Genomic DNA, 15,310 nt, shown 5'->3' on the forward strand with positions numbered 1-15,310 from the left:
TCCCAATAGGTAGAGTCCCAGCCTTCCCTGATAAATTGTGTCCACAGAGTCCCAAAACTTTGTAACCAATAAGCAATGAGACTTCCACTTTGTTACTTTCACAGGAATTTAAAGTCAGTTCAGTGTTCCTTTGTTTCAATAGCAGTTTGTGCCAGGTTGAAGGCTGCAGAGAGTTCCCTTTCCTTTAAATTAGGCATGCAGCTTTTAAAGTCACTTATTCCTCCCCTCTGCCCTGCAAGCTAGAGGGGATAGTCAAAGTCCAAATGTCGGATTCAAACAGTTAAAGAGGATTTCCCATATGGATGCAGCTCAATAACTTTCATTGCTTTAATTGTCATGCAGTCGGGGGAAGGCAGACTTCCTTAATTTTCGCCTTTCCCGTTTTCAGCCTAATTTCAGGTAGTTTTGACACGAATAAAGGTTCAGTCTTACTCACGGGTCTTTTTCATCCAGATTATTCAGGAAGGGAATCGGCGCTCTCCACTAATGGCGATGCGGCTTCACCCTGCGGACTGGGTAGCGATTCTCAGCACCGCGCTCCCCGTTGTCGTTCCGGAGCCTTTAAAAAGGCTCTTTCTGCGGTAAAGGGGGGCGCTTCAGGTGCCCACCGAATCTCCTTGTTCACAGGCTCCGTTCCTGTGATTTTAGGGGTCCCCCGCTTGCCGTAGCGGGTCAGACCCGAACTCGCAGAGCCGTCCTCTCTCCGGAGCTCGGAGAGGGAGCAGCCATTAGCGCTGGCGCCGAACCGGAAGTCTCCATAATATTCTCTCTTAAGGCATTACATGCCGTAAATTTTATGCCGGTGGTCCACAACTGTTCCCAGTCAGCAAACATGATGTTATGACCAATGTCTTGTGCCCACTTAATCATAGCTGATTTAACTGTTTCATCTTGCGTATTCCATTTCAGCAACAAGTTATACATTCTTGACAAATTCTTAGTATTGGGTTCTAACAGTTCTGTTTCTAATTTTGATTTCTCCACCTGGAAGCCAATTTTCCTGTCCTGTTTATAAACCTCCATTATTTGGTAATAATGGAGCCAATCTCGTACCTTGATCTTCAATTTCTCATAACTCTGTAATTTCAGTTTATCTCCCTCCTGTTCCAAAATTTCCCCTGCCCCAAAACTTTTGCCCCCAAACAATATTGAAAGCAGGATCGCATATAACTGCCCCAATGTCATCAAGAGCGCAGAGCATAAAAAAGCAAAATAAATGAGACACCAGGAGGGCAGAATTAATTGTTCAAAGTTCGATGGAAGTTTTGCAACTTGCTGAAATTGCATCCATTGTTGCAGGTCGCAGAATCCAGCTGTTCTGTGTGCAGAATGTTAATTTGGCATGGATAGATAGACAGATATATAGAGTGACCAGATGCAAAAAGGAGGAGCAGTTTCTCCCCCCCCCCCAATTTCTTTGATGCTTTTATAGCAGACGAAGTTTCCATAGGTCATAGATGCCTTTTATCAGGACAAACTCTGCCTGCTAAAATTCTCTCTTCTTCACAATGCTACAGGAGCCACATTCTTTAAAAGCACCAGAGGTGGTGACTTCCATTGCATTGTCATTATTTATTACATTTATTTATCATCTACTACATAAGTTGTCATGAAGTGGCTTACAGTTGCTAAAAGCCAAGCAAACATACACTTTCATGAGTTTAAAGCAATCATAAAAGCCAGTATTATTTACTCAAAGTATTCACCATGAAGTATTAGAGAGAGAAGGACAAATCCTACCTTGCTCTACAAAAAGATGAACACTGTAACAAGAAAGATCATCGTGCCATATGATCCTAATTAAGTGCCAAATTCCTGGCTAAACAGGAATTTGCCTGGCGCCTAAAACTTGCTAATGCTATTGCCAGGCGTACCTCTCTGGGGAGAGAATTCCACAGATAGGGCTCCATCGCTGAAAGTCACAGTCCTGCTTCTAGATTTTTAAGAGCTAGCAGAAAGGAAACAGAGAAGCATCGAGATGGCTGCTGCGTTAAGCGGAACGAAACACTGTGGCCTGATCCGCCCCCAGACAATTTTTGTGACTTTATTTTTGCAGGAGAAGGCCTTCGGTCATTACAGAGGTTTAACACGTGAGATCCAAATGTTATCTTGGCATGTTGTGCTGAAAAGGTCAAGCAAACAGCCTTGTTTTAAACTGGCAGAATCGAATTTCGGGATCAATTACCTTCACTGTCTTTTTGCTTTTACCCAGCCTTCCAGAAAGCTGCCTTGTCCCTTGTCCCCAGGGATAGCTGTGTGCGTATTACAATTTTCAGATGAGGACCTTCTCTGACTTCCATCGGCAGGGGGAGTTAGTCACATAGCCACAAGCGAGAGGGCCTTTTCAGTGGCTGCACCAATTTAGCTGTGAGGCCTGGAAGACCTGCTCCTTGCCTTGCAGGCCTTTTCTTTCTTTTTTAAAAAAAATAATATTTATTGAGAATTTAAAATTACAGAGAAAAAAAGAAAAAAAGAAAAAAGAAATTAAACAATACAAGTCAATAAAAAGAAAAAAGAGAACAAAACACACAATACATCAAAGCCAAAAACAAAGGCAAACAAAGAATTAAAAACAAATCCAATATTCCCAAATCTTTATCTTTCGTTATCTTGTTTCATCGACCTCCTCACACCTCCCATTTTGGTATTCTAGTTATTAATTATCTCAGGAAATCCTTTCTGTCTTTCACTATGTTCTGTCATTAAATTATCTTAATTTATTTTAACCTTATCTTGCCATAAAAAGCCCTAAAACTTAAAACTTATTTGTACATAACTCCTTATAGCATTTCTACTAAAGCCAAATAGTTTCATTCCAACATTTTTTCTAACACTCATTAATTTTACAATATTTCTCTAAATAAATTTTTAAACTTTCTTCCAATCTTCATCCACCGTCTCTTCTTCCTGGTCTCGGGTTCTGTCAGTCCTTTCTATCCATTCCATTTAGCCCATCAACCTGGTGATCTTCTATCCGAGGCTCTTAACTCTCTTCCATGTCCCTTCTGCAGGTCTTCTTCGTATTTATACCTGCACCTTACTTTGTCTTCTGCTGATCTTGTTCTTAGTTTCCTTCCTTTATCGCTGAGGAGTAGATCTCGAGGAGACTCCAACCTAACAATGTCTTTATCCCTTCTCGGCAGGTCGGCCCATTCTCCATAGTCAGCACTAAAATCCAAAAGATATTTCAAGGCATTTTTCAAAGTCCCTCCAAAGTTAAAGGCCCCCACAACTCCAATCTCCCCCTGGCGCAAAACCAGATCCCAGAGGCCAGAACAGCCCTGCATAGGAGGATCTATCCAATTTCCCATCTCCAATCCAAACGAGACTCCATCTCTCCAAATCTGACTTTCTCCAAGTTCGGTCATCAAAAACAGCAGCTTATGTTCCTGCAAAGCCTTGGCTCTCTCCACAAGTATTTCTTGAGGTTCAACAGCAACCTCCTCCTTTGTCTTCTGCACAACTTGCCCTGTCAAAGCAGATTCCTGGGTCGGTTCCTGAGTGGTTTCTATATAGGTATTCACTGTTTGTCCAAAATTATTAACTGCAACAGTCATCAAATCCATCTTCTCATGTAGCTGTTCCAATAAAGCGCTTGTCTTGCAAACAGCAATCACTAAGGCTTCTTCTGGGCACATTCTTGTTCAAGGTCAATGTCTGGTTCTCACAATCTTTAATCTCTACAGCTGGAGAATTCCCCAGATCGACTCCAACAACAGTTTTCAAAGCTCCCTCTAGGGGAAACAAATTCTGTTTGTATCCGTCCTTTTAAAAGCAGATCCAGCAACAAAATTACTTTTGTTTTTCAAATATTTTGTTCCTTTTAAATGCAAAAAGAAACATTGGAATCAATATATTTCTCTTTTAACTATCTATCAGCAGACGTTTTATTCACAGTCAATGGACTTTCCCGAAACGTCTGTCTTCCTAGCAACCCGTTCCCAGGTTCAAGGCAGTAGAAATTTATTTTTCTTTACTCTCTCTCCTGCAGGCTTGAACAATCTAAAATTTCCCCCCTCTTCTCCTGCTTCCAAGGGGGGTTTAGTAGTTTCAGCCGATGGAGATTTAGTTCTTTACAAAAGTATTTCCAGACTTTAGCTTGCAATGTCTTTGCTTCAATCTATTTACAAAAGCGGAAGGCGGACTTCCTGTTTAGAGCCTTCCCGCTTCGGTGCCAAATTAAGATATTTCATAGTCCAATTTTCTGTTCTACTCACGGGTAGTTGTTTAAAGTCCAATTGTCCATAGAAGAAAGTCAGTGCTCTCCGGCAACAGCAATGCGGCTTCACTCCGAGCAATCGATTCGAAGCACGGCGCCGCTCACCCCACGTCACTCCGGATCCCTGAAACCGGGTTTCCCGGTGAGTAGGGGAGGCGCAAAAGGTGCCTGCCAAATCCCACGTCCACAGGCTTCTCCCGCCTGTGGTTTTTGATGGGTCTCCGCCTCGCCGTGGCGGTCCAGACCCTAATTTCCACGAAGCGGATTCCTCCTAATCAGAGGAAATCCGCCATTGTCGGAGGCGCTAGCCCGGAAGTCCTCCTTGCAGGCCTTTTCTACCTGGCCTGGGTGAGGTGCTGATTGACTTCAGCTACAAAAGCCGAGGCTGCTGAACAGACTCTTGGGCTGGGATGTTGTTTAGTGTGTGTGTTTAAATTTAGATCTAGTGATTTGTGTTGAAACTTTTCAGTTTGGTTGTATGTTTTTAAATGTTTTATTTATTGTTTATGACTATTTTTGTTATGTTGCAGTTATGTATTACCATGTTGCAAGCTGCCTTGTGCATGGTTTGAACTGTGGAAAGGGAGCATACAAATAAAATTATGTATGTGTGTATGCATGCACCATGTCTTTGGATTTTGACGTTTCTCCCAGAATGGAAGGATACTGGAGACGAGAAGACATAAGAGTTCACTGCAGATTATAGAATGCAGACATATCTTCTGTTCTTCAAAAAAGAAACAGCAAGAAATCCTTCACAGGCTGAAATCTACTCCACCACATACAAACACACACAGAGCTCAGCACAGCATCCTTCCCTGGTACAAGAACACAAGCTAAAAATCAAATTTGCTTGAGGGTATGTGTACAGTCATCATTCACTGGACATAGAGTTACCTGGAATTAACATGAGTTGCAGAAACGATTCCTTGAGCTCTCCTGTGACACAACCTTAAAAGTGCAATTTCAGCAACTACCATTTTCCAAAGATTTGGATTTCAGTTACTAAAGAATACCCAGAATTGGCAGGCGAAACCATCACCCACCTGCTGCCATTTGGCATATTTCTGAGCAAGGCTCCTCAACAACACTGACATTCAAAATAAAAAATAATAAGAATAAAAGCTTAGCCTTATGCAATGAGTTGTAAGTTAACCTGATATCACCCCTCAATGGAATGAAATCTGGAAGAATTAACTTGCCCAGGAGTCTCATCAAAAATGTCCTTTGAAAATAATAATAAACCACTGGTTTTCAATAGCTTCTCACCTTTGTGATTAAGATCAAGTGTAAAAATCACGGGTTTTCATTTGTAGTGTGAATGCTAAAGCAGAGCTACGTATATTGCTTTGTGAATTTCCCTTTTAGGATTAATAATGTGCCTTATCAGCGCTGTTAAGGATAAAACAAAAATGAATATGTGACAGTTTCATGTTGCAGGTTGGGAGTCAGAGGTGGGTCTGGACCAGCTGAAGACTTTGCAAGCTATTCAGAAAAGACTGAAGGTGGCTGCATCATGATATCAAAGTGACTCCTTCCAATGCCATTGAGCCCGGTTTGCTTGTCATAAGAGGTATTTATAGGAGTGTCTATAGCAAATGAACCCCTAGGGAGTTTTGGCTTATGGCTCTGCCAATACCTTGTGCAGAGAGAACAGCAGAATGGCCAACCCAAATAGCCCCCTGTGAGCTTTATTTTCCTATCCCTTGTTGCTTTGAGCTCAGCTTTCAGGGCGAGGGGAGTGCTTGTTATCCACACCACATTGCCAAGACTTTGAAGGCGAAGAGGAGAGGGCTAGGTGCATGCAGCAGTGAAACAGACACTCAGTTTGTGTTTGTGTCCGTGTGTGAGAGATAGCGTTTGGCTCCTTCCTCACCACAGGGCATCCAGTAGCAGGAAGACTTCTCAGTAGGGTTGCCTGCCCCCCTCTGTGTATAAACTGGCCGCATCATAATTTCGAGTGTGCTATTTCCAGAATTTCACAGAGCTAAGGGTGGACACTGAGCAGCGTTCCTTTTCAGATTTCAGCTAGGTTGGTAACTTGCAAGGAGACTTTAGGAATGTTGCTGTTCTCTAAAGCTTCCTATCTGCAAAATGGGGATAACATCAATGCCACCCTTTGTAAACAATTCTATAAAATATGCTGCAAAGAATGTCCACTAGCCTGCTGGGAGCTTGCAGATTAAGGGAACACCATTTCCCCACAAGAACACAGGAAGCTGCCTTATACTGTGTCAGAGTCGGACCATTAATCCAGCTAGGTAAGTACTTACACTAGTGGTATTCAACTGGTCAGGCCCAGACCCACCTCTGACTCCCAACCTGTACCATGAGACCCACTTTCACATACAGTCATACTTTGGGATAAATACGCTTCAAGTTGAGTGCTTTCGGGTTGCGCTCCGCGGCAACCTGGAAGTAATGGAGCGTGTTACTTCCGGGTTTCGCTGCTCGCACATGCGCAGACGATGTCACACGCATGCGCGGAAGCTGTGAAACCCGACCTGCGCACACGCAGACATGCTGTCGCATCTTACGTTCTGTTTGGGATGCAAATGGGGCTCCGGAACAGGGCTCCCGGTCACATCCCGAGATACCACTGTGCAGTGGTACCTTGGGTTAAGTACTTAATTCATTCCGGAGGTCCGTTCTTAACCTGAAACTATTCTTAACCTGTTATGTACTGAGAACAATAGGATCCAAATTGCAGCAGTCTGATTAGTCCTAGAACAATAGGATTCAGAATGCAGCAGTCTGATTGGCCCTGGAACAATGCAGCAGCATGATTGGTTGGCAGGAACCACCCAATCCTGCTCCAGATTGAAGTGAATCCACAACCTGATTGGCTTACAGTAGAATTCTGGAATTAGCCAATCATGTGCAGCCCATTGTGTAAATAATGTATATAAGGCAGATACTGGGAGGGGACTTCCATTCATTCCTCCTCACCACTATGAGCTGAATAAAGAGCATGAAATCACTTTGCGACTCTGAGTATATTTCACTGGCGACGAGGATGGGATCCCGCTGAGCTGACTGCCACACACAGCACCGCAGCACCGCCACCTGCCGCACCGCTGCCTCGCACCGTGTATCCAGGCTTCAGCTCCGAGACACAAGGAACTCAGAATGGCAACCAACAGCAGCTTCTCGCCATTCAACCCAGCATCTGGAGACTGGGAAGCGTACGCCTCCCGTTTCACCTTCCTCCTGGAAGCCAAAGGGGTCACCGACGAAGAAGACGCCAAGAAGAGGGCAATATTCTTCAGCGTCTGCGGAGAGGAGACGTTTGAAATCGCCCGGGCTCTCCTTGCGCCTGAAGACGTCGCTACTGTTCCATACAAAACAATAATGGAACAGCTGAAGGGGCACTTTTCGCCACAGCCCTCAGTGGTGGCTCGTCGAAATGCCTTCTACGCAAAGCGACAAGCCCCTGGGGAAACCATAACTGGGTTTGTGACCTCTGTTATGCACTGATTCACCGACCTGGGAAGGCGATGGGCCATGCGGACGCCCTCAGCAGGCTACCACTACCGGAAACAGGCCCTGACCCGGCACCTGCACAAGAGGTCATGAGCCTGGAGCTGCTTCCCGACCGCCCCATTCAGGCACAAGAAGTTGCACACCATTCCAAGAAAGATAGGGTCATCTCCCGGGTCCTGGACTGGGTGTGGAGGGGATGGCCCAGCAGCAGCCCTGGGCCAGAATTCGCCGGCTACACAACCCGCAAACATGAACTGTCGGCCCACAAGGGGTGCCTGTTATGGGGAAGCAGAGTCGTTGTTCCCCAGCCCCTACGCAAAAGGGTCCTCACAGCCCTACACGAGACACATCCAGGGGTAGTAAGAATGAAGGCCCTTGCCAGGAGTTATGTGTGGTGGCCAGGGATTGATGGAGAGATAGAGGCCTGGGTCAAACACTGCCAGGCCTGCCAAGAATCCCGCCCAGATCCCCCAAGGGCCCCAGTCCAATCCTGGGAGTCCGCCCGAGCACCATGGTCACGCCTGCACGTGGATTTCGCTGGCCCCTTTCAGGGGAAAACATTCTTCATAGTGGTGGACTCCTACACCAAATGGCTGGAAGTCGCACTGGTACCGTCCACTTCCACGTCCGCAGCCATCCGGGTACTACGCAGGCTGTTTGCAACCCACGGGCTCCCTGACACTCTCGTCTCAGACAACGGGACTGCATTTACGTCAGGAGAATTCCAAACCTTCACAGCACAGAACGCCATCCGCCACATCCGTTCGGCGCCGTTCCACCCTGCCACCAATGGCCAAGCAGAACGCATGGTGCGGACCACCAAGGACACCCTTCGCCGCATGACGCAAGGGGACTGGGAGTACCGCCTTGCCACATTCCTTCTAGCACAGCACAGCACCCCCAGCTCAACGACTGGCCGGAGCCCCGCTGAACTACTAATGGGTCGGCGCCTTGCAATCAGATTGGACCGCCTTCACCCCGATAGAGCTCAGGATGAGGTAGTGGTGGGGGAAGGCAGGAACCCCCGGACCTTCGAGGCCCAGGACCCAGTGTACGCAAAGAATTTTGGGGCAGGCCCAGCATGGGTACCCGCCACAGTCACCAGGGTCACTGGCCCAGTGTCGTACGAGGTGCTAACGGATGGGGGGCAATGCTGGCGCCGCCACTGCGACCAGATACGGCGACGATTCCCGGGAGAAACCCAGGAGGAGGACAGGTCAGAGGAGTCCCAAGGGAACAGCGGGGCAGTGAGGCCCATAGAGCAAGAGGGGCCAGCAGGAGAGGCAGAATCAGTAAATACAGAGAGGACCCGTGAGGCAGAAAGGACACCAGAACCAGAACCACGACTGAGCGAGCCGGTTGCACCAGACCAAACAACCCCATCACAGCCAGCACCCTTGGAACATGAGCCAGAACCTGAACCCCAGACCAGGGAACACCACAGGCCGCAACGCACACGTAGGCCACCGGCATACCTTGAGGACTATGAATGCGACCTCCCGGGCAGGACTGGAACTTAGAGGGGAGGGGTGTTATGTACTGAGAACAATAGGATCCAAATTGCAGCAGTCTGATTAGTCCTAGAACAATAGGATTCAGAATGCAGCAGTCTGATTGGCCCTGGAACAATGCAGCAGCATGATCCACCCAATCCTGCTCCAGATTGAAGTGAATCCACAACCTGATTGGCTTACAGTAGAATTCTGGAATTAGCCAATCATGTGCAGCCCATTGTGTAAATAATGTATATAAGGCAGATACTGGGAGGGGACTTCCATTCATTCCTCCTCACCACTATGAGCTGAATAAAGAGCATGAAATCACTTTGCGACTCTGAGTATATTTCATAACCTGAAGCACCACTTTAGCTAATGGGGCCTCCTGCTACCGCCGCTGCACCGGAGCATGATTTCTGTTCTCATCCTGCAGCAAAGTTCTTAACCTGAAGCACTATTTCTGGGTTAGCGGAGTCTGTAACCTGAAGCATATGTAACCTGAAGCGTATGTAACCTGAGGTACCAGTGTATTCACTTTTGATTTAAATTTAATAGCACAAGTAATTGATAAAAATGGTAAAATTTTATATCCCAGACACCGCACGCAGTGTCCTTTGGTTTGGTCAGCCTTAGCTGGAGTCCAACATGGCAGCAGTGGCTTTGCTGTGACCCATCTTGGATTGCCTCATGACCCACCTGTACTTCCCAACCCACTGGATGAAGATCTGTGGTCCACACTGATTGGCAGCAATGGTACTCAGGAGTTTCTAACCAGAGGTCTCCCCAAGCCCTAACCTGGAGATGGTGGGGATTGAACCTGGGACCTTCTGCATGCAAAACAGGTGCTCTACCACTGAGCTATAGCTCTTCCCCTGCTATATTTCTCCTGCTATCCTGCTATATTTCTCTGCTGAGCCTGAAGGAAGGAGGCTTCTCTGCCAGACTGCTCACCCATCCGCATGCTATTCCTTAGTGCCTGTGACGACTCACACAAGTGTTTAATTGCGGGGCCTGATAGCCCCCTCCCCAGACCTAATAGGAACTGAGGAATTGCAGCCAGACAAGCTTACGTGTTATTAATAACCACATTTATTCCTAGCTGCGTATGCCCCGCTGTTAAGCCACGTTACCAAAGTGGCTTGCATTAAAAGATTAAAATACGCTAACAATAAAACACGCTAAAAATGGCCAATGAAAAATGCAGCTGTGTTAAATAAAACCGGCAGAAATCAAATTATCTATTTAGGGCAGCGTATCTGAAAGTTCAAAAGATGGAAAATAAAAAGGGATTATTTGGCTCGAGACTGCTGACCTGATTTTGGACACACCACCAAACTTCCAGAGAATGGGGATAGGGTGTGGGAATATCCTTTTCCTGCCCTGGTGCAGCAGGGATGGGTGACAAGATTTAAATCTAGGTCTTAGATCATTCGACAGATTCTTGCTCAAACTTTCAAAGCACCATCCTCTGGCAGCTATAAAACTCTGTACAACCCCACTGTTTAATTCACCCTTAACAGTAACTGATAGTGAATCTTGACCTTGTGTTTTTCAGAATAGCAACTGCAACGTGAGCCCAAGGTCGACCGAGGTCTTTTTTTGCTGCTGTAAGCACATTGTTAAAGTTTTGCCTTCACCCAAATCCTGAGCTCACTGACATATTGTTTTTCCATCTCCATTTTTAATTTGGTCATAAGAAGAGCCTGGCTGCTGGGTCAGACCAAAAGCCCATTTAGTCCAGTATCTGTTTCCCATAGTGGCCAAGCCGATGCCTCTGGGCAGCCCACAAGGAGGGACGAGAAGCAAGAGCAAAGCCTGGAGGAAAGGGGCTTCTATCCTTTGGCAGCCCTCTTGGTTTCTACACAGGGAGCAGAAGAGGAGTGTGTGGGAAAGTGCAGTCAAACATAACTATGCATGAGTGCTAGTTACTGCATGAAGGGGTTAAGATCATAGTGTAAGTCCTCTGAGGCCTGGCTGGATCACACTCCATCTCCTTCAGAGGAAAGGGTTGGCAAAGCGTTTATCACACACCCCTCACCCTGGAAGAAAGGAAGTCAAGTTCCCTCCCCTGTTCTTTCTCTCTCTGCACCTTGTAACCAACAAAGGAGGATGTGTGTGAGCTTGCTCCCAAGCTTAGAGCCTTTGTTTGGAACTGTATTTTCTACCCAATAGTATTTTGCCTGTGTTCTCCTTCCAGCTGCATGGAACAATGCATGTATCAAACCTTTGAATCTGTAAAGAAAGCATTTTAAACTTACTTAACAGTGTGTGGTATGTACAGTGCTAAGAGGGTCCTGTTTCAGCGGACAGAACAGGGTATCTAAGCAGGTTTAACAGCCTATTCTCATAATGCACAAGTTGTGTCTTGATTTTAGACTCTGCTGGGGCTTTCTGTGTGCAAGCCCCACATTTTGAAACTAGACACGCAGCTGGTTCTTCGGTTGTTTGTCCACACATGTGATCCACAGGGATTCACGCTGTATATTTAATTCCCCTGCAAAGTGGGGTGGAGTAGATCCTGCCACCCGACACTAATGGGGTATGAGCTGGCAATAACCAGCCTCTTTGGGTAAGAGGTCTTCTAACAACTCTCAGCACCCTTAACAAACTACAGTTCCCATGATACTTTGGGGGGGGAAGAGTCAGGACTGTTAAAAGTTGTATACAAGGGCTTTAAATGTACTTTTAGAAAGTTGGGAGATTCAGCCCCAGATTTCGTTCTTTGGGGCCCTGAGTCTCTTCTCTAGATGGTTGGTGAGGATCATAAATATCTTGCTGCTGTTCCTCCACTTTCCAAATGCAGGGGATATCCCACCATCAACTAATGCTAAGCTGCCTCTCTACACCTCCTTCTAAAAAGTAGGCACTCGTTCTTTTTCCAGGATATTTGCAGAGCCAAGGCAGGCTCCCCTGAAATATCGAGACCCCAAGCATCTGCCCTAATTTGCCACAATGTTTGTACTAGCTCTGCATGTGCCTCTGCTGCCACTGACCCTTCCTTCCTACCACTGGGATTTGTATGGGCAATGCAGAAAGAATGACACAGCCTCACCATAGGCACAGCTCTTCTAAGCAGCAAGAACCAACAAGGGGGCACCAGCTATTAGTCATCATTAATAACCCAAAGGCTTATTAGGCAATTAGCCACGGCTCTGTGGTTGTGCATTTGGAAACTAAGCTCCACCTTTGACCGCAAGCCTGTGCTTGGGTGGTAGGAGACCTCTGGTTGACCTGGCAGTGCAGAAACCATGGTGGAAGTTGGCAATTTGGGAAATGCAACATTCTTCTTTTGAGCGGGAAAGCAAAAAAATACTTATGTTTTCTCTGGACTGCCAATTGCCAGGAATAATAGTGCATAGAGAAGGAATGAAGGGGAAAGAGCTGCTATGAGCAGAGGTTGTTTGTTCTGAGAGATGAAGGCATGTTGGATATTCCTGGAAGGGTTATCTAAAGAGCAGAAACATGGGCTTCTCCCTTTCTGTCTTGCTAACATTTAGCAGTTTGACAGCTCTGAAAGCAACTTACAGTCACTATTTAAAAACAGGATTTAAAAAATAATAATAGCATTACAGACAAAAGGATGAGTGGGGGGACAGCCATATTTACGCCACCTTGGGGTTCTTGGAGAAAAAGGTGGAAAATGAATGCAAAAAAATAAATACAATAAAATAGCAGCTTCAGTGAAAACCTCACTTCCCCAGCATCTCAGTCCCAACAGAATCTGAACTTGGTCTCCGGCAGCTGCTGCTATTACTATTATTACTACCACGACTATTAAACATGTAATTTGTTTGTTATACAATGAACTTCTCCAAACGACTCACAGCGTTTTAAAGGCCATAAACCTGGAGAAACAAATGCATTATAATAAACAGACATGGTGGGATACCCAGTCACAGGTTTCACAGTGTCATATGTTTAGTAGTTTGGCCCTCTTGGATTTCCTTAGAAGACAGACAAGGTACCTCAAAAGCCGCCCACTGGACCCGTCCAGCATACTGTTGATTTCAGATTTGGAGCAAGATGTGTTCATCTTATGATAATCAGTGGACTGCCTTCCTTACTCATTTTAAGGCAGCGGTGGGATGCTTAAGGTTCAGAGGCCGAATACGGCCCTTCAAGCCACTGTCTGGCTCTTGAACCTCTTCCCATGTCCCACCCCTTACTGGCCCTGCATTGCTTGTCATGTGTTTTTGCCTGCTGCCTGGAATATGCCCTTGGAAACTAGCCTACTATATAAAGGGAGGGGGAAATTAACTTATCTGCCTACTTTTGCCTCTGGCCCTGTCCACCACTAGTATGCTGCCCCTAGAAGTTTGTTTGAGGTCCTCAGGATCTGTAGATTCTGAAGGGTATGTTGGGAAGTGGAAGCAATTTCTTTCTACGGGGGATCAACAGACCTCATTGTACACATATCCATCACAAACTTGTGCCTGGAACATCTCATGAATTTTTGCTCTACCCCCATAAAGCCTGTGCCTGTTTTGTCACTTGTGATCTTATCTTCTAAAGAACCACTTAAAAGAACTAGGGTCTCACATCTCAGCCTGAACCTGGTTCAGCTGTCTCGAAATCTGTGGCCTTATCAACATCAACCCAGCATGTGAGGATATTCTGGGAGGCTTAAAATGGCCCCTGCACCCAGCAAAAGCAGGGATCTGTTTCCCCAAGCAGCATCAAGACAGGAATCCCCACGGAAAAAATACACAGCCTCTTTCTTCTCCCTTTTCTTCCTTCGTGACTGCCATTTCTGTGTGCTTACTAAGAAGGTCAAATGGCAAATAGTTTGCCAGCTCCTTTCAGTATTTTCACTACCAGTTTGGTTTCACAGATTTTTGTTCAATAAACCCAAATATTTAAAACTTGGGGGAGGGTCCCCCCCCATTTGACATCATCATCACCATCAAATTTTCGGTTGCCTTCTACACATATGCCTCAGTGACGTACAACGAAAACAAAACAAGAACTCAGTTAAAAGCGTGCACACAAAATCAGCCAATACATTTAAAACAAAACTGAAACAATGCAATAGGGACTCTCCTGGCAAAGGCCCCTTTATCCAGCTGGGAAACCCTGTCGGAACAAAAATGTATTCAGTTGTTTCCAGATAGTGCGGATAGTGGCCACCTGCCATATCTTGAGAAGAATGCTGCTCTACAGAACAGGGAAAGCCACACTAAAAACCTTGCTCCATGTTTATTATTATTATTATTATTATTATTATTTGCCCTCCTTTCACCCTAAGGTCCTAGGGCAGGTTACAACTTTAAAACACAATATTAAAAACAGTTCAAAACAATTTACAATCACAAAAATCTGGTGGGAGGGTCCTAAAATGTATATGCCTCAAGTGTCAAAACGTTATGACAGAGATCTTTGGAATTTGCAAGAGAAACTTTCCTGCATACTCCATAAGATGATCCTTTGCCCCACGAGGTGGCAAGAGCAGTCGGGCCTTGCCCTTGCAAAGCCATTGACTCCACCCCACGGACCCACCTCGTACCTCACTGGGTGCAGCTGAAAGAAGAGTTGACCAGCTGGATGATGTTATCAAGAGAGGCTGTTGAGTTTCTGTTTAGCACCAGACAGTTAGAAAAGAAGGCCTAAGTATTCAAAAGTCAGTGCCTATAAAGTTACAAGCAAAACCTAGACACCCTTGCTATTTATATGTTTGAACCCTTTTCCAGAGAAAGGTAGTTGCAAGGGATAGCCTTTCGTCCAGATGTAGAGCTGGGTCATGTCATCACCAAGGGGCAGCTTTCTGGTGTGGGTTGACTGTTTGGGCGCTGTTAGAAATACATCATTTGTGGGATTCCATTATGTTTTGTTCTGTTACTTATTGTTTGTAAGCGCTTTGGGATTTGTTTGAATTAAATTAAATCAAATCTGAATAGCTCAACATCCCTGATCCTCCCCCCCCCCAAAAAAAACCCCTCAGGCCCACGCTACTTTGAAGGATAGTACAATAATGGTGCAACTGCTGAAATGCCATGTTCTAAATTGATGGGGTGAGTCAAGTCTAACCTACCTTGCAGGGCTGTTATGAAGATGAAACGGGACAGCCCCAAACAAATACCATTGAGCTTTGAATTGTGGGTGGAAATACTAATAT

Source organism: Podarcis vaucheri (assembly GCF_965113315.1).
Source record: "Podarcis vaucheri genome assembly, chromosome: 15".
In the NCBI taxonomy this organism is placed as follows: domain Eukaryota; kingdom Metazoa; phylum Chordata; class Lepidosauria; order Squamata; family Lacertidae; genus Podarcis; species Podarcis vaucheri.